At 39.5% G+C, this 23,224-nt stretch overlaps 1 protein-coding gene across 1 annotated transcript in view; it reads left to right on the top strand.

Annotated features, from left to right (window-relative positions):
• The first annotated feature begins 361 nt into the window (after nt 1–361).
• The window catches only part of tnfaip8l1 (tumor necrosis factor, alpha-induced protein 8-like 1), a 68,248-nt gene continuing 45,385 nt past the window's right edge, over nt 362–23,224 (top strand). The window contains exon 1 of the mRNA XM_034179833.1: nt 362–670. The gene's annotated coding sequence lies outside the window, so the exon portion shown is untranslated. The remainder of the gene's footprint in view (nt 671–23,224) is intronic.

The raw sequence follows: 23,224 nt of genomic DNA, 5'->3' as shown, positions 1-23,224 counted from the left end.
CTGATTAAAATAATGGAATCACTCTGGTTTGACTTGGAGAAATTTATTCTCATAATGAATTAAATGCTACATTTTGAAATATTAGTTTGGATTAAAAACAGATTTGGATAAAATACTAGAATTTTAAGATGTAATTCACGCCCAGAAAAGTAAACAAGAAGCCAATGAATCATTTTGTCTGTGATTTGTAAAAGCTGTGCCACAGTTCCTGCTCATTGTTGCCTAATATCATTTCCTCTGGGAACTGGACATGGATAATTACTGGAAGCCTTTAAAAAAAAGGGGAGGGGGGAGCAGGGTCGCTAAGCTAGATGCTACTTTTATTCTCTTCTGATTGGGCTGGTTGTCGACTCTTTTTTTCCTCCTTCATTGGTCAGACTTCACATCAATCTAGTCATTTCCGAGAGCTCCTCAAGTTTGAAACTTTTTTTTTTATGAGGTGGAGGAATCGGGTTACAACGAACTTTCGTAACCGATCTGTGCAGCGGGCGAGAGAAGAAAACTGTTCAATAATTTACACATCTGCGGCTGATACACGAAGCCGACAGTTTAACGGCGCAAAACCATCAAAAACATGCTGTGATGACGACGTTAGACGCCTTGTCAGGATGAAAACTTGAGATTTCTTTCGGATTAATTTGTCATCACCACCCCCGTGTCCCTCTGAGAGGTGAGTTTATGTCTGAGCACTTTTTACTGAAACATCTCGTCCGCAAAAGACAGCGTAAACCAAAGCTACGGACCTGTCTACAACCTGGTGCTCAGATTACTTGTCACCAAGACAGCTCAGCTGTTGTTTTAGCACCTCTTCTTAAAACAATAAGACTTTTTACCTGACGAGACCAGGTCATTAAAACAACTAATAATGGGTGGGTATTTTTGTTTTCTGTATCTGATATAACTTAGCGTTTGTTGCAGGACTTAATGTGCATACAACAAATATTGGCTATCGACGTATATTGATGAGGATGGAGACGTACTATTAAAAAGCTGTGAAACTTTTTTCACTCTCGTTATAATAAACCATCGTTTAGGTGGTTAGCATCTCAAATCAGGTGTTGTGTTGACACGCCCACTTTATTTGACGTCATCGACATTTCAAAATAAGTGTTCTGTTGATCGTCTCAGAGCAAACACTCAAAAACGGTTACACATTAGAGGTAGGCGGATCGATACTAATATCGATACCAACGCTGGTATTGATATTGGTATTGAATGAACCTTGTGTAAAAAGATCGATACTCAAGCTTTTTTTTGTCTCCGGCATGCACTGACTGCTGCACATGCAGATTCATCAAAGTGTACTCTCTGTCTGTAAGAGCAGCACTGCGTTGTGTCACACAACACGGAGCAGCTCACCCTTGTATTGTGGTTTGTCAGCCCTCTACCTCAGGAGATTTTGCTTTAAGTTGTGTTGAGTGATATTTTTTTAAACAAAAATGTTGATTGTGATGATAAAGTATTTTGTTCTCACGTACAATGTTTGGCAAAATTCTGTCCTAGGTTTTTTGGATCCTTTGAATCTCTGAAGCTTAAATATGAAAACGCATCGGTATTGATATCGCGATACTGGGCCTGTATTTACTTGGTATCGGATCAATACCAAAATTCCCGGTATCGCCCACCTCTATTACACATACAGTACATTCTGTGAACTCAAGGTTGAGCAAATTTTGGTGATCCTAATTTTTTTTATTTATTTTTATTTTTTTCCAAATGTATTCAGTTTCTTTCACCTTGAGGCGATGAGCTTGTACAAATAGGCTTCACGTTTGTCTCTTTTGAAAGTTGTGGTGCCTTATTATGTTGTAAAGGGCTGAGAGAGTTCTTTAAACTCCAAATTGCTTCCCTGTATTGATTAGCTGCAGTGTTATGTGATTGTTTAGTGCAGTATGCAGATGGGCAAAATGGTGGATTAGTGGTTAGCACTGTTGCCTCACTGCAAGAAAGTCATGGGATTGATTCCCACTTGTGATCTTTCTGTCTGGAGTTTGCATGTTCCCCCAGTGTTTGCGTGGGTTCCCTTCGGTGCTCCGGCTTCCTCCCACATCTAAAGACATGCAGGTTAGGTGGATTGGCAACTTTAAATTGTCCGTAGGTGTGCGTGCGCGTGCGCGTGCGGCTGCGACTGTGTTTGTCTGTCTGTGGCTCCGTAACAGACTGGCGAACTGTCCAGGGTGTACCCCGCCTCACGCCCTGTGACTGCTAAGATAGGCTCCAGTCCACCATGACCCTTAATTGGAGTAAGCAGTTGAAGATGTGTGAGTGAGTATGCAGATGTTGGGAAAGTTGGAAGATTTTGTTTGCCTGAAACTGACTACCATTTTTGAAAGGGTGTTGCATCTATTTGTTGCACAACTCTGTAAATATGTGTCATCTACCTTGAGCAAGGTTGCTCAAGGATTAGTGTTTAATTTTTCTGAAATGCATAAAGGTGTGAAAATCCAAACAGCTTTGGATATGTTTGGATTGTGGACAAAACAAGATATTTGAGGACATCATCAGTAGATTAATCTCGAATGAAAATAACCATCAGTAGCAGACAGTCCATTGGCGAAGTATGTGTCCTCTGAGTGCACTTTCCCTTTTCGTTGCTGATTTGTGTCACGTGATGATGCTGTAGTTGGAACCAGTTGGAACATTAAAAAGGGGATGTTGGGACATTTTTGACTATAGGCTCTATTTTTAGATGTTTTGGGGATCATTTTTGCACTTTGGACAAAAACAAAAGTAACCTGCAAGAATTGGTTTACAGTGGAAAAATTTGCACTTCTACTTTGTGCAGCTAATGAGCCTCATTTCTCCTATTCCAAGCTAATTCACATCATTTATTCAAAACCAGCCTTGAAAGGGTGGAGACATGTTTTGCAAACAGTGACATGTTTTGTAACCTATTGCTATGTTTACTTTGTAAAGCTTCTCTGTAGAACAAGGCTTCAGTGTGGATGAATGGCTTCAGTGTGCATGCAGGCGTCTGGCAGGTAGCAGCGCACATTATCATGCACGGCCCCAACACACATGTCAAATGAATTACAGCGTTCCTGCATTAGGTCAAGGAGTTGCTGCTTGCATTAGCTGTGTCAGTTGTGAAATGACTCTGACGCTTTCTGCCAAATCTGTTTTGTTTGCTTGAACTTCCTTTTGTCTTTGACGGTAGCAATAACTGACAACCAACGAGATGAGGCAGAGCCAAAGTGAGTGTCACGTATTAATGAAGTTGTTTTAACACTGGCATATAACATCTGTCAACATAAAAATGAATACTTCAAAGACATGCACTTCACATGTTATGTTTAATCTGCTTTCATTGAAAGTGCATATTGACTCTTAATAGGCTGTTCCTAATAAATTGGACACCAGCCATTTTTTTTTTAAAACATAACACAAACAATGGTTTATTTCCAGCTTCCTGGAGATGGAGGCAAGATTTTTTATCAAGAGTGCAAAGTTAGTGCTTTTCTCATTATCATTCACCATCTGCTCCCCCAGATGATGGTGATTCTGCTGTAAAGATTAGTATGACTATTGTTATGTTTGTTCAAAGTACACCAATTGCTTTTACATGAGCAAATACATGGGACAAAAATGGACAAAAGAGTACAAAAAAGCATCCCCTTCCACCTTTGACTGTGGTGTTTTTTTTTTTTTTTTTAAAGGTCTCCCTTGTTCACAATTGAAATTAGAGCCCGACCAATATGGATTTTTTGAGGCCAATGCCGATAACGATATTTGGATGAAAACAATGCAGATAATCGATAAATCGGCTGATGTGCCGATAGCCGATAAGTCAGCTGATATTATTTTTTTTAATTGATAAAATGTTCTTTTTTTGAACCCTTAACAAAAAGGTATGAGCTAAAAGCTGAAGCTTTGTCCTCATATTGATTAACTTTATAAGAGAGAAGAATTTTCAAGTTCAAAAAATGCAATCAAGAATTAAACCTTTGTGAAATTAAAAAGAGTTGTGAAATACATCTGATCTTGTACCTCTTGTTGCTGCAACTTAGATATAGGTTCAGGATAAGGATATAGATCCTTCTAAACTTACTTGTATGCTTTTGTCAGCCGATCAGTGCAGTGTGACGGTGAACTACGGGGGCCGGTGATGAACACATTTAAGCAGGGGTGTAAGCAGCTTTCAGATGATTGGAGTCAGAGCTTCATCTACTGGACAAACGGTGCAAGGACATTTTACATTGCCGACATAAACATTATTTCAGTAACTGTTCTTTTTGAGAAATTATCGGCGTTCTATTGGCAGAATTTCAGCCGATAGTGAGTACTTTGAAAAGGGCTTATATCGGCCAGCCGATATATCGGTCGGGTTCTAATTGAAATATAAATAGTATACGTCAATAAAGTTTGCAGAGTAAAATTTACTCTGCTGGGATAACATTTGGTCCCAGTCCAAATAGATTTAAATATACTCTATCACAGTGCTAAATCAACTCTATCACAGTGGAAAATCAACTCTTATTGAAGTAGAAACACTTGATTTGACAAGACAGTAGAGCTGATTTCACTCTATAATAGAGTGTATTATAGAGCCGTTCTTCACTATGGCAGTGCTCATCCACACACGAGTATACAAAAACAGGATGTATTGCAGCATCTCAGATTTTGTCTCAACCACATTTCAGTCCTGATCTTTCATCACAAGTCTGTTGTCTATGTGGGGCTTGTTCTTGTTATAAACAGATCCTTTTTAAAATGACAGATTATACAGACAGCGACTTATCTTGGCCTTCTTCCTATTGGGTTATATTGCTCTCCACTTGACCTATACAAGTCCATTTTCCATGAGGGGCAATACTATGCAAGCCTTTAGGGCAAGCTAAAATCCAGCCGTTGTCCCTACTGAATAGGTAAAAATGTCATTCGAAGAGTCCGGTAACATGGAGAGGATCCTACAGCTTGTAAGCAAAAGAACGAGCCTCTCACAGACAGTCTACTTGTATGGACTGAATGGAGAGTGGCATCACCAAATGTGAAGAAGGCTAAGGTAAATAGCTGCCTGTATCATGTCATTTTTTAAATTCTTTACATCTACTGTGGTAAACATGCAAGTGTTTGAGCTACCAGATACAAGAAGTGGTTGACTGAGTGCTTTTTAACTTTAACTCTAACTCAGTCACTAGTTGTTTGTTGTTAAGAATTGAAATCCATGTTCAAACCACTTTTTGGGTTGCAGAGATCGCACTTTACTCCAAAGGTGAATGAACCTGCTGGCGATGTTGTGCAAAGCAAAGTGCGACCACAGCAGGGCGCACTGTGGTGAGTTGTGGGTTATCGTGCACATGCACATACTGCACCCAACATGAATACTAATGTCCTAAAGATTGCATGTCATCTCCTCTTGAGTCATGCCGTGTCACGCCGGCTTGAAAGGAACAGGCACATAAACAGGTTGTTTTATACCCAAGTCCATAGGCCCGGCAGCCTGTTTTTGTGTCTGTACGTATCTTCAGAGTGCGTAGCATGAAGCAGACAAGAGTCTTCACCTCTGCATGGACTGGACCCCACTCTTGCTCAGGTTATTTCCCCATCCGAAGGTGGTAGCCATTTAGAGCTCGGTGAACTTAGACAAAACAGGCTAAGAGTCTTGTCCAAGAACATGAGCAGGGTTCAAACCCAGGACTACATATTGGTGGCCCAACTACTTATCTATTGAGTTACCTGTTCTACTATTTAAGACCTGAAATTATGTTAAATTTTTAGGTTGCCTCACTTAAGTTTGTATGAAGCATTTGTGGCTGGTTTGTTTTGTTTTTGAGACACCTGTGGTCTATACTGTAGCAATATATTACACTAGTCAACAACAAAAAACGTTTTTATTTTTCTTGCATGGACTTTGAGAACTGATTTAAGGAAATTTTGGGGGGGCTGATTCAGTATCTGAGTTCAGATTTCCTCTATCACGTCAGGTTTTTTTTACAATCTGCATGTTCCCTGTTGATGGATTTTTACACAAAATACGAGGGTAAACTGAAAAGTTCTAAGGCTCACTATAGTGCAGTTAATGCATTACTCCTTCATGGGGAGCCTTAGAACTTTTCAGCCTACCCTCGTATGGTCATTCACTCATGAGTTTGACGCCACTAATCATGCACAAAAACAGTTTTGAAAGCGTAGTTTTTAAACCAGGTTCACGGAATGTGAACAAGAGCCATAATAACATTTATGGCGCCAAAGAGTTGAGACTACAACTTTTGCTTCAGTGCTTGATACGAGAAATCTAAGTCCCTTCAGCCGCTCCCTTGTTTGCCCTCGGGGTCGCCACAGCAAATCCAAAGTGGATCTGCATGTGGAATTGGCACAGGTTTTATGCCAGATGCTCTTCCTGACGCAACTCCACATTACATGGAGAAATGTGGCAGGGGTGGGATTTGAACCCGGAACCTTCTGAACTGAAACCAAGTGCATTAACCACTTGGCCACCACCCCTGCCAATGATTGATATGAGAAATATATTTTCATATCTCAAAAACATGATGTGATTGGCAAAAACTAATACCAGATTCGGATTTGGCGTAACCCAAATTACCCAAAATCCATTGAAAAACTCCATGCAAGAAAAATGTGTTGACCAGTGTTATGAGTCCTTTAAGAATTAAAGAGTAGGAATTAATTACATTAGAGTAGAGTAGGCTAATTAATGTACCCTTTCTAGATTTCAGTGTAAATGTGCACGTGAAGGTCCTTGTTGCTGACTGAACAGGACAGTATAGTCATGTTGCCAGATATTCCCCAGCGTTGTCAGAGATGCTGCTGTTTCCACTGAGGAGAATCTATGGTAACTCATTGACAAGACAACAGATGACTTTGGCATGCTTTTACTAAACTGCAAAGTTCAGCTGTGCACTCGGGTGACTTCCAGTTTCCGTGGAAACCCGCAATGCTCTGAGCATGTGGCTGCACGACCGGCTAATACCATGGCTTTGTTAGAAATTGAGTGAGACAGAGAGACCGATCACATTATCTGTCAGTAGGCAAACACAGGATTAATCAGAGATCCCACTTGAGTCATTACAGGCATTGATCCATTTTTGTTGCACTCAATCACCTTCCCTGCTGTTCTTCCAGCCCACCTCATTGCTGTTTGGCACTCTGTTATAGTTATCAAATTGGCCTCTCTGGTCATGAAGTGAGAAAAATTAGTCATAATGTGCTCTGCACTTGTGGTGGCCTTAATTGAAATGTCACAAGCACAGGCATGAGTCATAGCTCAAGCACCCGTTAGCACCTTAATTGTGTCTTTTGTGATTTATGTTGTGAAAATGCTATCTATGGTGTTCACAGTGCATAAGACTTGTTGACATGACATTAAAAACACAGTCATGTGACAGTGGTTGTGGTTTTAGTAAAGACCCCCTGACATGAGCATGACTTTGATTCACGCACTTGCACAACCTGTGTGTCGTGCAGGAGAGTAAACTCGTCTGGTGCAGACTGAACGTGAGAGGGGTGCCGGTGCGTGCAATTGCGCAAAGAGAATTTTAAAATGTTCAAAAAAATCCTTCATGCATAAATGTTTTGCTACGTGGCGTGATCTAACAGAGCGAGTGGTGACGTCAGCGGATCGCATCAGAGCACAGCTTGTCTGAAGGATTATAACAGGATGTTAAATCTATCAAAACACACTTTAACAGCTGCACACAAGAAGGAAAGAACACACAACTGTTTTACCAAACCATGACAATGTAAACATGACAAATAATTACCTTTTAAGATGGCTCAAAATGCTTTCTGCAGCACGTTAGGCACACGCGAACGGCCGAAACTGAAGCAGCCCTCTGTGATTCAGGAAACGATTAGAGCCATTTTCAATGGCCAGTTTACATAGAAAATGATTAATCTGACACAAAATAATTATTTTATATACACAGCGTCCAGCACAGAGCACGTGGCAGGCAGTGGAACAAAGAACGTGTCCAGTTGGCAACACAGCAGGTGGGATCGTCACGGGCATGCAAGTGCGTGAATCAAAAGTCATGCTTGTGTCAGGGGGCCTTAAGTCAGCCTGTGCATGTGCTGTGTATGTGTACAACCCCTGACAATAATTATGGAATCACCGGCCTCGGAGGATGTTCATTCAGTTGTTTAATTTTGTAGAAAAAAAGCAGATCACAGACATGACACAAAACTAAAGTCATTTCAAATGGCAACTTCTGGCTTTAAGAAACACTATATGAAATCAGGAAAAATAATTGTGGCAGTCATTAACGGTTACTTTTTTAGACCAAGCAGAGGGAAAAAAATATGGAATCACTCAATCACTCACATCCTCCGAGGCCGGTGATTCCATAATTTTTGCCAGGGGTTGTATATACAGTTACGTCACCCACAGGTTTTTGACATTCAAATGGAGCAACTCCAAATGTTGCTGTCTTGGCAGTGTTTAACACCACCTATGGCCAACTCACAAATGGGGAAAAGAGGTGGAACATGGGGAAGACTACTGTGACCTGGGTAGGACAAATGAAGAATCCCCCTCAGGCTTGAGTTCCCAAACAAGTGAAGCTACAGTGGGCAAACTTTGGGTCGGGTCTTTGATTAAAGCGTATTTTTGGGGACTGGGTGCCATTAGTGAACATAATGTCACCAAGATGCATTGTAATTAGTGCTGATCTGGTGCTAACATAATTAACTCATACTAAAATACCATTCAGTGGAAATAGTGGAACAACATTGTCTTTGATGGTCCGTTATTGCAATTAACCCTACAGCAAGCCATGTGATCTCAGGTATTTAAAATGCTGTGAAAGGACAATGCACTTGGCTTGACCGAGTTGAATCCCCAGCGGCTTTACTAGCGGTGTCCTGACTCCAGCACATAGCTGTCACTCAAAGTGATCATGTCTGTAGTTACCCCCCATGCACTTTTTATGAAGGCAAAAACTAGCTATAGGGACCTAAACCATTTTATGTACCGGCTTGAAAAATATTTGTTTGTGCTTCAATGGAGAGTGATTTGTTTTTGGAGTCAACCTCAAGTGGCTTTTCAAGGAACTAAAAGATTTTCCGCATTTGCTTTATTTATCCAGACTGGATGTTGAGCCTTGGTGCTGATATCTGCTCAACTGTAACTGTAAAATAATTGCCACTTCTGAAAATTAATTCTTGAATAAATGTTGAGAACTGTGTTGGCCCTCTGGCACCACATCACAGAGCGATTGTAATCCCATTCTTATTAATCATGCTTAACGCTGACTGATGTAGCTAAATTAACACCATCAGCTTGCAGCTACTCCCCCCCCCCCCCCCCAGTGTGGAGTGTTAATCAGAATCAGCGCTCTGTCGCTGTCCCACATCACTGCCTCAACTTGTTGCGTCACAGCAGACTTTCCTTAGCCCCCTGTCTATTTTTGTCCAAATCTTCAGACTGAATTATTAATCCCAATACATTATATGGTGATGGGTTAATTATTAATTTTTCAGCTTTGCTCTGGCAGATCTGAGGAAACTCTTAAGGGTAGGCTGGAGCATAGCGTCTGAGTGAACAAAGTGATTACTTTTTTCTCCGCAGATCTGCCCAAATGTTCACAGATAATTGCATGGGAAGACGAGAAAGGCGATGACGCGTACTCGTACAAAGACACAGTCCATCCATATCAGCACGGTGCATTTGAGCGTGCAGTTGCCTTCCCTGCAAAGGGACCATTACCCAAACTCGCACATCTGTCATACGCAGTAGTTAATATGCAATGTTCCCAGCACGGTTTGACTTATTAGCAGCAGCAGCATCTCAGCTGTTACGCAATATCTCAAGAAAAGCATGAGACACAGAAGTAGGGGAAAGAAGAAATTTCAGTATTGAGTCGTTTTGAAATCCTACTGTTGATATCCTAACGGCGGAGGGTTTCCTGAACAGCTTGTTGAGTGGTGACATGTCCTTTCTTAACACAAAGCACGGATGCACCTTTATATAAGGGCAAGCATTCTCTATTGTTTCTCAAAGTGGAGAGAGATAATTTTGTGCAACTAAAGAGAATCTGTGGAGAAGGATAACTTAACTGTCTGAATACACAATTCAACACACAGCTGTCGTAGGTCTGACTAACGTATCAAAACCACATAATCTTGTCTCATGCTAGGTGATGAATATTGCATGTGCAACATTCCCCCTTTACATGATATGAATTTTTTTTATGTCTGCCAAGGATCTAATAAAATCACCTGCATTTATTTATCTGTCTGCCTGACTGTTAGCAGGATTGCGTCAAAAATACTGCACAGATTTTGACAAAAGTTTCATCACCGATACATATTAGGCCATGGAAGACGTCGTTAAATTTTGGAGGTGATCCGAATCCAGATTCTGGATCAAGATTTAAATTTATATAGGCTTTGGAGGGTTACTTTTAGCAGGATTACGTCAAAACTACTGCACAGATTTTTGTGAAATTTTCATCACTGATACATATTAGGCCATGGAAGACCCCATTAAATTTTGGAGGTGATCCGAATCTGGATTCTGGATCAAGATTTCACTTTATATACGCTTTGAAGGATTACGTCACAACTACTTCATGGATTCTTAACAAATTTGTGCCACAGATAGATATTAGGGCAAGGAACACACCACTGAATTTTGGAGGCGATCTGGATCAGGATTCACTTGATATAGGCTTTGAAGGATTACTTCAAAAGTACTTCACGTATTCTCATCAAATTTGCACCGCAGATAGATATTAGGGCATAGAAGACTCCATTAAAGTTTGGATGTGATCCAGATCCGGATTGGCAAACATTAGAAATCTCTGCTTGGTTTTGTTTTTTCAATCATTTTAAACCCAAAAGAGTTATCTACATATGTAGACACGTGACCTTTTCCCCGTTCATATTAAAATCCCTTTTTTGTCCTCACATTTTTCACTAGAATATAGTAGGTATCCATATGCTCTACCAAATGGTTGATCTGAACATTAAGGGTTAAAATTAATGACTTGCATTTATACAGCTTTAATAATCGGGCATTGCATGTCTGTATCCCAGGGGATACGTTGTCCAGATAGGGGTATAAAATAGGAACCCTCACTCTCAGATATACTTGTGGTTTGAGGACTATACTGTACAGATAGTCAATCTGTCAATAATGCCTGGCTTCTCCACCTTCGTGATGCAGCCCCACTTGGTCAGAAATACCAGTGTCTGAAGGACTTCAGGTTAGATGTTGCCAAAGGACTCATCTACCCTGAAAAAGCTGTTCACGGTATGGCTAGCATACTGGCATTGTTTAGTTATATGCTTTTTATTCTTTTAATTGATTTTATTAGGAAACAGAGCAGGCCATGGCCTCAACTTTACCTAAACTCTGGATCTTTTAGTGAAGCTTAGGGCTAGTCACCGGCGATCACCTTAGTATTTCCTGTTTTTCTTGTTGTTTAATGCTGACAAATTATACTGTATTTCTTGTCTTTCTGATGCCTGATTCAGTTTTTTTCTCTCTGTTTAAGGTGCAGCTCCATTCAGAGATGGGTGTGGTATTTGTGCTGGAGACCCTCCTGTCCTGTGCACCAACAGCATTTCCTGTATATTTGTTTTGTGAATTGCTCTGTAATTTGTGTAATCTGTAGCATGGCCCAAGCAGAGTGTCACCCCTTTGAGTCTGGTCTGCTTGAGGTTTCTTCCTCAGAGGGACTTTTTCCTTACCACTGTTGCTCTGGGGTTTAGTAAGGTTAGACCTTACTTGTGTGAAGCGCCTTGAGGCAACTCTGTTGTGATTTGGCGCTATATAAATGAAAATAAATTTAAAATTGAAAAGCAGAAAAGGGGACATCCCTCCAAATAAAATGAAAATACACCACCAAAAGTAATCAAACAGCCAAAAGTCCTCGGGCCTGTGGATGATAGGAGATATGACAGGATTGACCACTTCCCTATTCTGTCAGTGAAAGGTCAATGCAGGATGGACAGACCTCTGTCATGTGTCAGAAGTGCAATGTGAGGCTTTGCATTGTCACTGGTCAAAATGCTCGTAACTGTTTCCTCAGCTTCCACTGCCAATAGGATATTGTTAGTGTAAAAGCTCCAGAGGGAAGATGTTACAGTTAGAACAGGAGTAAGATCTTTTTCTGTACATATGTTAGTTTGTGTATACATGTTAGTTACCTTGTTGTTTATAGACTTGTTTCCGGTGCTCAATACGTGTGAATGTGAATCATCATCAATTGTTCAAAATTTTCCAGCGTTTTTTAAAAAGTTGTGTGCAACATTTGAAAGAGAGTAGCTAATTAATTGTCTATAATATGTTTTCAAAGCTAAATAGATGTATCTCTGGGGATACAGAGTGTAAAATTGAAAATGAAGATCATATTTTGATAAAAATCATGGTAGTGTGTTATTATAGCCTTGATACATTAGAAAATAGCAATTAATTGATTTTCAAAAAATGTATATGTGCTTGACCATTTAAGGGTTAAGGCCTGCTTTACATTTACTCCAGTGATTGCAGTGCACCTCTAGAACGTGTCTAGTACTACGCCTACAGTGGATCCGGAAAGTATGCACAGTGCTTCACCTTTTCCACATTTCAGGGATGGACATTGACCACGTTTTGCCACTGGCTCACAGGGCCAGTAGCTTTGAGAAGTTACTGGCCCCATCAAGATTATTCTGGCCCAGGGATAAATGCACAACACAAACTACAGCCCCCAAAATTTTTAAATTTTGATGCAATTTTGTGCATTCTGGTGCATTCTAAGGCTGAAATTAATGAAGACTAAGGCTGCACAAAATTGCCATTAGTTTACTGCTTTTTTGCATTTCAGTTTTTGTTTGAACATGTTTATGTTTGAACTTACTTTGAACATAATTTTTTGTGTTACTTATTTACATATTGTTCATTGTTGAGTATGTCTATAATACTTTTTCTTCTTTTTCTTTTTTGTTTATTGGCGGTTTACAAACCAACACAGTGCATTACTGCCACCACCTGTTTAGGTGTGGAACATTAATGGAATCTGATGTATGCTATATTAGTAAGGAATTGTGGATATGAGGGAGGGGGGAAAAGTGGTGGAAATTACGCTGTATTTACACTGTAACTATATTCTCTTGAATAACCCTGTTCAGTGCACGCTCCATGCATGGACAGCATACATTTCGTTGACCTGAAGTCTGCTTTCCTCAGTGGAGCATGCGTGAGACAATGCAGGAGCGTGGTACGAGACAAAAACAAACATGGCGGACTTGTTAGAGTTTGATGACACAGAGATGTGAAGAAATTTGACTTGGAAAAACAGTAAAATAAATATAATTTTGTGAATATTTGTAGTGGCCCGAGCAGGCCATCATTTTCTAATTGTACTGGCCTGAAAGTGAGCCAAATCGCCAGCGGGCAAATGGCAATGTCGAGCCCTGCATTTTGTTACGTTACAGCCTTATTCCAAAAGGGAGTAATTTTTTTTTTCCCCTCAAAATTCTACTGAAAACACCCCATAGTGACAATATGAAAAAAGTTTTTTTGCAAATTTACAAAAAAATAAAAAAAAACTAACAAATGGCGTGTACATAGGTATTCACACCCTTTGCTCAATGCTTTGTTGATGCACCTTTGGTAGCAATTACAGCCTCACGTCTTCTTGAATATGATGCCACAAGCTTGGTGCACTTATCTTTGGACAGGTTTGCCCAAAGATTGGAATAGTCTTCGATTCACAGATGATGGAGGCCATTGTGCTTATTGGGACCTTCAAAGCAGCAGAAATGTTTCTGTACCCTTCCTCAGATTCGTGCCTCGAGACAATCCTGTCTCAGAGGTCTACAGACAATTCCTTTGACTTCATGCTTGGTTTTTGCTCTGATATGCACCGTCAACTGTGGGATCTTATATGTAGACAGGTGTGTGCCTTTCCAAATCATGTCCAATCAGCTGAATTTACCCCAGGTGGACTCCAATGAAGCTGTAGAAACACCCCAAGGATGATCAGTGGAAACAGGATGCAACTGAGCTCAATTTTGAGTTTCATATAACAAAGGCTGTGAATACTTACGTACACAATTTCTTAGTATCTTGTTCTTTTTAATAAATTTGCAAACATCTCAAAAAACCATTTTCACATTGTCATTATGGCATATTGTGTGTAGAATTTTGAGGGGAAAAAAGAATTTCACCCATTTTTTTTTTCAATAAGGCTGTAACATAACAAAATTTAGAAAAAGCGAAGCGTAGTGAATACTTCCCAGATGCACAGCATACAAGGTTTGATGGTCACAGCCTTAGCCATTTTTTTTTTCTGTAAGTTGTTAGATGTTTGCTTGGGCATTAAAATAAATTCAGGGGATTTCTGCATGAATGCAATATAAGCTATTGCAGCCCTCCAATGAATATTACCTTTATGATGCTGGTCATGTTCAGGATTTGTTGGCAAGAAATGAAGATGTAGTATATAATGTTTTACAATGTACTTTGTTACCTTGGGTATGTGGTAGGTAATTATGACAAGGTGATTGTGTTTGAGTGACTCGCAGTACCTGTTCATAATACTGTAATTCATCTGGATGTTTACATTATATGGGTTCATATTTATGTCCTTTTGTATTTATTGAACAATTGACAGGTGAGACAGGAGACTGAGACGATGAACACATTCTAACCAGCAACACATAATATGTGTCTTGGGGCACTGGGAAGGATTATATATTTGAAAAGTACAACATTAACAGTAGCAAGTCAGACATACCATAAATAGAGAGCAGGAAAATTGTCAGCATCAGCAAATCACATATATAATGAAGTGGCTCTTAAGAAAATTGAGTCATCCCTCTAGGTTTTTATTGATATTTTTTTTTGATAAAGTTCTCTGGTGTTCATGGAGGCTTGTGGTGGCCAGATGTGGAGTATTTTTGTTGCCCATTATCTGTATCCAAAAGCCGTCTAGATTGGCAACAGGTAATGGAGTGGTGATATTTTGAGCGGAGTAGCCGCTTCTTCCTCACAAGGCATGATGGGATGGATTGGGGTAGGTGGAAATCCTATTTCTAGCCTTTTGTCACATGTCTCTTCCTTCAGCTTTCATTGATTGACGCACGACTGCAGTCTCTGCAGAGGCCACATCATACGCTATGCTTGCAGGAATTTGGATTTACCTTTTTCAAAATGAGCCACCAAATAATAATTTTCTGCACACTTACTCCAAGTAGATCTTTAATATGTCTTTTTTTTAAAAACCAAACAATCGGAAGACCATCAGTCCATTGCACATCAAAAGAAGACAGTTTGTCTTCTTTTGGTGTGTCAATCAGTCAAGTCAATCAGTGAAATCATCTAAAGAGGTTACACCTGTATGAGGTCACCTGTGTCTAGTTGGGTAATTGGAGTTCTGTAGGTACAAAAGTCCACCAATACAAAACACATCAATGAACAAATTAGGCACAAGAACAAAACACAGCGTAGTTCCCCAGTGTGCAAGTGAATGTGCAGTGAATAAAATGACACAAAATATAAAATCATAACCTGATCAAACCAGGCAGAGAAGTTGCACAAACATCAGACAACAAGTCATCATATAGTGCAATTCCTCAAAGCAGTGTAAAGGGGATATATCCAGAAACGGTTCTACAACATAGCACTCATATCAAAGTCAGCATTTAAGCCTCTAGGATATAATGAGCCCAAGGTGTGTATTCAAAAAAGTTCCCTTTGGCACAGTCATATCAATGCTGCGTCCTCTTGGCAATCTTAGTCGCTCAGTACCCTGAAAGTAAAGGGATGAGACAGTGTGAGCACATTCTGTAAAGCGACTATATAGTTGGGATCAGTCTGCCTTAAGCTCCTTTCACATGGGGGTTGCATACAGTTGCATATGCTGCGTATCTAATAATGCAGGAATGTCTGCGTCAGTTGCACGCAGCGTGGGGGGGAATTAAAGATGTTTAATTTTTTGCATCCGTTTTGCATCACCCTTTGCGTCCTTCAGAGTATTGTGGCGTTAGGCTGCATAAACTCTGCATCATCATGACGCAACCCTATGTTGGCCCGGTGTGAAAGCGGCTTTATCAAACTTTTATGTTCAGTGATCCTTTGTTTTAAACAGTGTGTCATTTTTCCTACCTTTATGTTGCTAATCATGTTCAGGATTTGTTGGCAACAAATGAAGATGTAGTTTATAACGTTTCATAATGTACTTTGTTGCCTTGGGTGTGTGTGGTAGGTAATTATAACAAGGTGATTGTGTTTGAGTGACTCACAGTACTTGTTTACAATGCTGTAGTTCATCTGGATGTTTACATTATATGGGTTCATATTTATGGCATTTTGTATTTATTGACAATTAACATCTGAGAGAGGAGACTGAGACGATGAACACACTCTAACTTATAAGTCAATCAGTGAAATCAAGTTGCACATCCAGTTAGATCTTGATGTGCAATGCCTTGTCGACCTTGTCACAAGGGCACTTCAATATGAGTCACATTCTTGATATTGCATGTGATAAATCCCCTCACCAGAAAAGACTTACCAGTCCTAGAATGCTTAAAGGCCCTTTTCTTATGTGTGTTATTGCATTGGGGATAACTACCACATGGATAATTACCATCTATTAATGGTGCCAAAAGGGTCTGCTTGGGATCTGTATTTATACTGGCCTTTACAACCTTATCATGGAGATTAGGTCCCCATCTAAATGACCTTAAATTTATTTTGAAAGGAAAGGTCATCTGCAATAAGAGGTCATTATTTCAAAATTGTATTTTAAATCACATGAGCTGAAGGAATATACGTAGCGATACAAAAAGCAGAGAATTTCTTATCCTTTTTCACACTCTTTTCTTTTTTTAATAGCCCAGATTGAGGTGTAAAGAGCTAAAATATATGCTTCCTCAATGCACTCTATATAACAGAAGTTACCCATGAGACATTGCTTCATATCCACAGCCTTCTCAATGAAATCCTCAGTAGAATGGCAAATACGCCTAACTCTATAAACCTGGCTCTTCAGGAGGCTATACTTCAGAGCCTTGAGACATGAACTACTAGCCAGAATGAAAGCATTACAGTCTGTCTCCTTCCTATATAGAGAGAAAAGGAGTTTCTCCTTCTCTAATTTAATCTACATATCAAGGAAATGTACAAGTTTAGAGTCAAATTCCTCTGGAAAATTTTAAATCTGAGCTCATTATATTGAGGTAAATTGTAAATTCTTGCAGTTGCGACCCTTTAAAAAGGCACAAAATATCAAGATATCTGTAATATTTAATGATATTGTGATTTTAAAAAAGCATTGTAAAGCAATAACTGAAAAATCAATGCAGGCTATGATCTTATACAGTAGTGTTCAGAATATTAGTAGTGCTATGTGACTAAAAAGATTAATCCAGGTTTTGAGTATATTTCTTATTGTTACATGGGAAACAAGGTACCAGTAGATTCTCACAAATCCAACAAGACCAAGCATTCATGATACGCACACTCTTAAGGCTATGAAGTTGGGCTATTAGTAAAAAAAAAAAAAAAAAGTAGAAAAGGGGGTGTTCACAATAATAGTAGCATCTGCTGTTGACGCTACAAACTCAAAACTATTATGTTCAAACTGCTTTTTTAGCAATCCTGTGAATCACTAAACTAGTATTTAGTTGTATAACCACAGTTTTTCAAGATTTCTTCACATCTGCGAGGCATTAATTTTGTTGGTTTGGAACCAAGATTTTGCTCGTTTACTAGTGTGCTTGGGGTCATTGTCTTGTTGAAACACCCATTTCAAGGGCATGTCCTCTTCAGCATAAGGCAACATGATCTCTTCAAGTATTTTGACATATCCGAACTGATCCATGATACCTGGTATGCGATATATAGGCCCAGCACCGTAGTAGGAGAAACATGCCCATATCATGATGCTTGCACCACCATGCTTCACTGTCTTCACTGTGAACTGTGACTTGAATTCAGAGTTTGGAGGTCGTAACTCAAACTGTCTGCGGCCCGTGGACCCAAAAAGAACAATTTTACTCTCATCAGTCCACAAAATATTCCTCCATTTCCCTTTACGCCAGTTGATGTGTTCTTTGGTAAATTGTAACCTCTTCTGCACGTCTTTTATTTAAGAGAGGGACTTTGCGGGGGATTCTTGCAAATAAATTAGCTTCACACAGGCGTCTTCTAACTGTCACAGCACTTACAGGTAACTCCAGACTGTCTTTGATCATCCAGGAGCTGATCAATGGGTGAGCCTTTGCCATTCTGGTTATTCTTCTATCAATGATGGTTGTTTCCGTTTTCTTCCACACGTCTCTGTTTTTTTTTTTTGTCCATTTTAAAGCATTGGAGATCATTGTAGATGAACAGCCTATAATTTTTTGCACCTGCGTATAAGTTTTCCCCTCTCCAATCAACTTTTTAATCAAACTACGCTGTTCTTCTGAACAATGTCTTGAACGTCCCATTTTCCTCAGGCTTTCAAAGAGAAAAGCATGTTCAACAGGTGCTGGCTTCATCCTTAAATAGGGGACACCTGATTCACACCTGTTTGTTCCACAAAATTGACGAACTCACTGACTGAATGCCACACAACTATTATTGTGAACACCCGCTTTTCTACCTTTTATAACTAATAGCCCAATTTCATAGCCTTAAGAGTGTGCATATCATGAATGCTTGGTCTTGTTGGATTTGTGAGAATCTACTGGTACCTTGTTTCCCATGTAAAAATAAGAAATATACTCAAAACATGGATTAATCTTTTTAGTCACATAGCACCACTATTATTCTGAACACTACTGTATGTGCTCAACGTAAAATGGCATATAATGAGAACAAACTAATTAAAACACATTGTACTTTTGTTACAGCAGATCAATTGAAAGTGACTTTGTTTGGTCCACGTAATACTGCACAGACATGTATGCCATCTAAACATGAGCTAACCTAGCAACAGTGGATAGAACCATGATGCCCACCATGTGGCCGACAAAGGCTGAAATATACGACACAATAAAAAAAAAAGTATATTCAGCTTTTCATGGGTACTGAACTGTGGGAAATTTTACGACTTTTGAAACATTGTGAATGCATTGAAATGCCAAGTTTTCATTTGACATTCATTTTATATTTAAAGGCTATGGTCAGCACATGGACTATACAAGCACATACAGTGCATCCAGGAATATATATGTATGCATAACTGCTATCTTCTGTCTTCTTGTGTCCCTGGACGTAAAACTGCAAAAATAAATACATAAATAAATAAAATCCATGAATGCCCTTTTAATTTGTGGTACTTTGTACTTTTATATGTTTGATTATTAAAGTTTTTTTTATTCTTTTATGGCAAAATATTTCTATGCAAGGTATAAAGTTATTGGTAGAATTTAAGGTTAGGATTTACTGGAAAACTGACAATCGACTAATCCAAAAATAAGTGATTAAAGAAAGAACACGTTAATGATATAAAAAAAAAAAAAAAAATCATCCTCCAAAGCCACCTGAAAATTAATAGCATCTATTTTGTTCCGCTTGCTTGCAAAATCTTGTGCAATTTTATCCACACACCCTACCATTAAACTTATACATTTTTTTTGTCTGTTAATTTTCTAGGTCCACCCCTTTTGGCTGCTCTGCCACAAAATGTACTAGTTTCTATTCCAGTTCTCACCTGACCTTTTAACTTTGGGTGTCACATGAAAAACAGACAAAATGTATTTGCAGTATTAATGATTACAATGTGTACACGGCACACAGATGCTCTCAGCTTGTCCAAACAGGATGTCTGGTGCAGGTTTTACAGCCATTATTCACTGCAAAAGCTTTAAAGGGCCTAGCAACGGCCATGTTATGATAATACAAACCTAATACGACAGCCAGCAGTAGGAGGTGACAGCCTACTCTTTCCTCTTGTTGTTGTTGTTGTTTTTTTTTTTCTTTTTTTTTTTTTACAAGTTCAGCAAAACCTTCTGGCCAAAATGTCACAAATGCAGATGTCAGCATTACCTGAAACTCAAGAGGCAAAGTAGATTAAACCTCAAGAATAAAGTGCCTATCAGCTGACCCCGCATCAACAATCATTTGAATCCTCATGAGGACACTGCGGGAAGATCACAGCCTTTTATCTGTGTCCCTCAGCCAGTTGACACACGATTGACAGCGCTGTTTGCGCCTGCATCTCTGAGAGAGTCTCTGGTTTCACTATCGAGGTTAAACCCGTTCAACTCCCAACGCTGTATTACTGTCATACTGCTCGTCATAGCGGTATTCCTGTCATTCTGCAGTGGCAAACTGTCATGAGGTGCCATCATTTTTCAATAATTAAATCCAGGAAGGAAGTTGGTTGGAGGTTATATTTTCAGCCCCGTTTGTTTGTAAACAGCCTGGAGACCACACTTTTTTTATTTTGTTATGAAATTTTTACTGAAGATTCATATCCTAATAGTGGTAGAGGACCTAGCTGACACATGTATGCACTAGGGCTGCAGCTATCTATTATTTTACTAATCAAGTATTCTATCGATTATTCTGGCGATTAATCAAGTAATCGGATAAAAAGTACTTCTGCGTTTTTAAACATTAATAGTCCAGGGCTCTCCCTAAGCAGTGGCACAATGCCACTGCACCAAAGCCTTGACATTTTGCTGAAATGGCGATGGGATGTTGCTTTCTGTTTTGTTTTCTCCAACTTGTAAAACGTAACCATTTTTATGTTTTTTTTAATTAAGGTTGATGGACTGGTCCCTGATTTTTTTTTTTTTTTTTATCCCTCGTTCTCTGCAATTCAGCAGATGCATTTCAGCTGGAGGTTGAACATGCAAGTCTCAGTCAGTTTTTTTTTTTATTATTATTTTATTTAAGTTAACGTGTTTGTGAAGTGTTGTGTGTTGCCCAAAAAAGCAGAAATTAAAACGTCAAGCAGTGTGAGTCTGAAGGAAACAGAAGAAAGAGTGGACTTCTGCTGTTTGTCCATGTAGCCGGGGACAGAGCTGTGACTCGCCTGCTCTGAGAGCCCCTCACACTGGGTAGAGAGAGAGAGCAGCTGGCCACCGGGTCCGTGTGTTTTTTTAAAAATACACAAACACACTGCTTCGCTTTAAATGCACAGTAAGTCTATTTCAGATGATCAGCGTGGACCATCTTTCTCTTAAAAGGCTTTATTTTACTCTGTGTCACGTTGGAAAGCGGTAGCTATCGTTGCTAATTTGATTAGCTCCACTCTTCTTCTGTTTTTTTTTCCTGCGGCCGTTGCAGCGCCACACACAGGCCTGGCATATGTACTACAACGTTAAACGAAGCTTCGAGGCACAGAATTTGCCTCGAACATTTTTTGTAATCGAATTATTCGAGTTACTCGATTAATCGTTTCAGCCCTAGTATGCACATCATTTAGGAGAGGATAACGCAAATGTTCGAGACTAATGTGACCCTAGTGAACAACTTGGGATATGTGCCAAGGTCTTTATCCGGGACAAACAGCCGGACAATGACCACGCCCTTTTTTGTCCCGAGTGTTACTTCAAATACAGCTGTATTTTCAGCTGTAGATTTTCCAGAGCATTCAGAATGTTCAGAATACATGTTTGAGAGGGTCATAGGAAAGTGTAAAATTTCTATTTTTATATTTTAAGAGAAAACAGCTAAAATAAGTAGGTCATCTTATTTACACTGAAAGAAAGAAAATTAACGTTTGCCAAATATAATGACATTTTATTTTCAGTCATACTGTTATCAATGGAATATTGATTTAAAGTGGAAAAAATACAAAACTTGTTTATTTAGCAGACAGCAGTATCTAGAGATCTTAAATGTTTTGAAGAATATCAGTGAAATTTCCCAACAGCCAATAGCCCAGACAGTTTAAGTTATTAAATATGTGGTGATCCCGGACTGTTTGTAGGTCATTTGCCCTAATGTTTTTTAGTGGTAGAGCTTCTCTCGTGGACTGCAAAAACGAGCATTAGACCCGGAAGTATGTCTGACATATGTCAGGTGTTTACAAAACATCTCTGCCTACCTTTATCCCATTCGTATGATGCTGTTCATTTGACATTGTTGATGTTGTATTTGATGTTGAGGTGATACCTAAATTCACAGAATTTAACAGTATCTCACAAGGTGTGCTGACGAAACTCGTGATGTCTACTAGAAGCGCAACTTGTTTATTTGATCCTATACCAACAAAATTGTTTAAGGATCTTTGGCCCAGTCTTGGGCCAACTGTGCTGGAAATTGTTAACCTTTCTTTAAACTCTGGATCTGTTCCAAATTGTTTTAAATCTGCAGTGGTTAAACCACTACTCAAGAAATCTAATCTTGATCCCGGTGAATTGAAAAATTATAGGCCGATATCAAATCTATCATTCTGCTCTAAAAATCTGGAAAAGGTGGTTTCACGGCAGCTGGTGGACTATCTTACTGAGAATGACCTTTTTGAGCCACTGCAGTCTGCTTTTAGAAGACATCATTCCACAGAAACAGCACTTATTAAAGTAGTTAACGATCTTCTGCGAGCTGTGGACTCGGATACTACTACAGCATTGGTGTTGTTGGATCTCAGTGCTGCGTTTGACACAGTTGATCATCATATTCTACTTGATAGGCTAGAAAATTGTTTCGGGATTACTGGAACTGCTCTTGTGTGGCTGACGTCTTATCTGTCTGGTCGTTCCCATTGTGTTTTGTGCAATGACACTACCTCTGACTTTAAGAGCATGAAGTTCGGGGTTCCGCAGGGATCCGTTCTGGGTCCCCTGCTTTTTTCCCTGTATATGGCACCCCTTGCGGCGTTTCGGGGTTGCTTTTCATTGTTATGCTGATGATACTCAGTTGTATATGCCGATAGCTGCTGGAAATCTTGTCCACATAAAATCTTTACAGGACTGTCTTGTAGCAGTGAGAAGTTGGATGTCTAGCAACTTTCTACTTTTGAACTCTGATAAGACTGAAATGATGGTTCTTGGCCCAGCAAGACATCGGCACCAATTTGATCAGCTGGCGCTTAGCCTAGGTTCATGTGTTATACATCATACTGACAAAGTGAGGAACCTTGGGGTAATCTTTGATCCTACATTGTCCTTTGACCTCCACATTAGGGACATTACGAGGACTGGTTTCTTTCATCTGAGAAATATAGCAAAGATTCGCCCCATCCTGTCTATGGCTGATGCTGAGACTCTGATTCACGCATTTGTCTCTTCTAGATTGGATTATTGTAATGCTTTATTCTCTGGCCTGCCGCAGTCTAGCTTTCGAGGACTTCAGTTGGTGCAGAATGCTGCTGCCAGAATTTTGACACAAAGT

The sequence above is a fragment of the Thalassophryne amazonica genome, chromosome 10, assembly GCF_902500255.1.
Source record: "Thalassophryne amazonica chromosome 10, fThaAma1.1, whole genome shotgun sequence".
NCBI classification, from domain to species: domain Eukaryota; kingdom Metazoa; phylum Chordata; class Actinopteri; order Batrachoidiformes; family Batrachoididae; genus Thalassophryne; species Thalassophryne amazonica.
The sequence above is the reverse complement of the archived record's forward strand: the minus strand, read 5'-3'. Positions and strand labels throughout refer to the sequence as shown.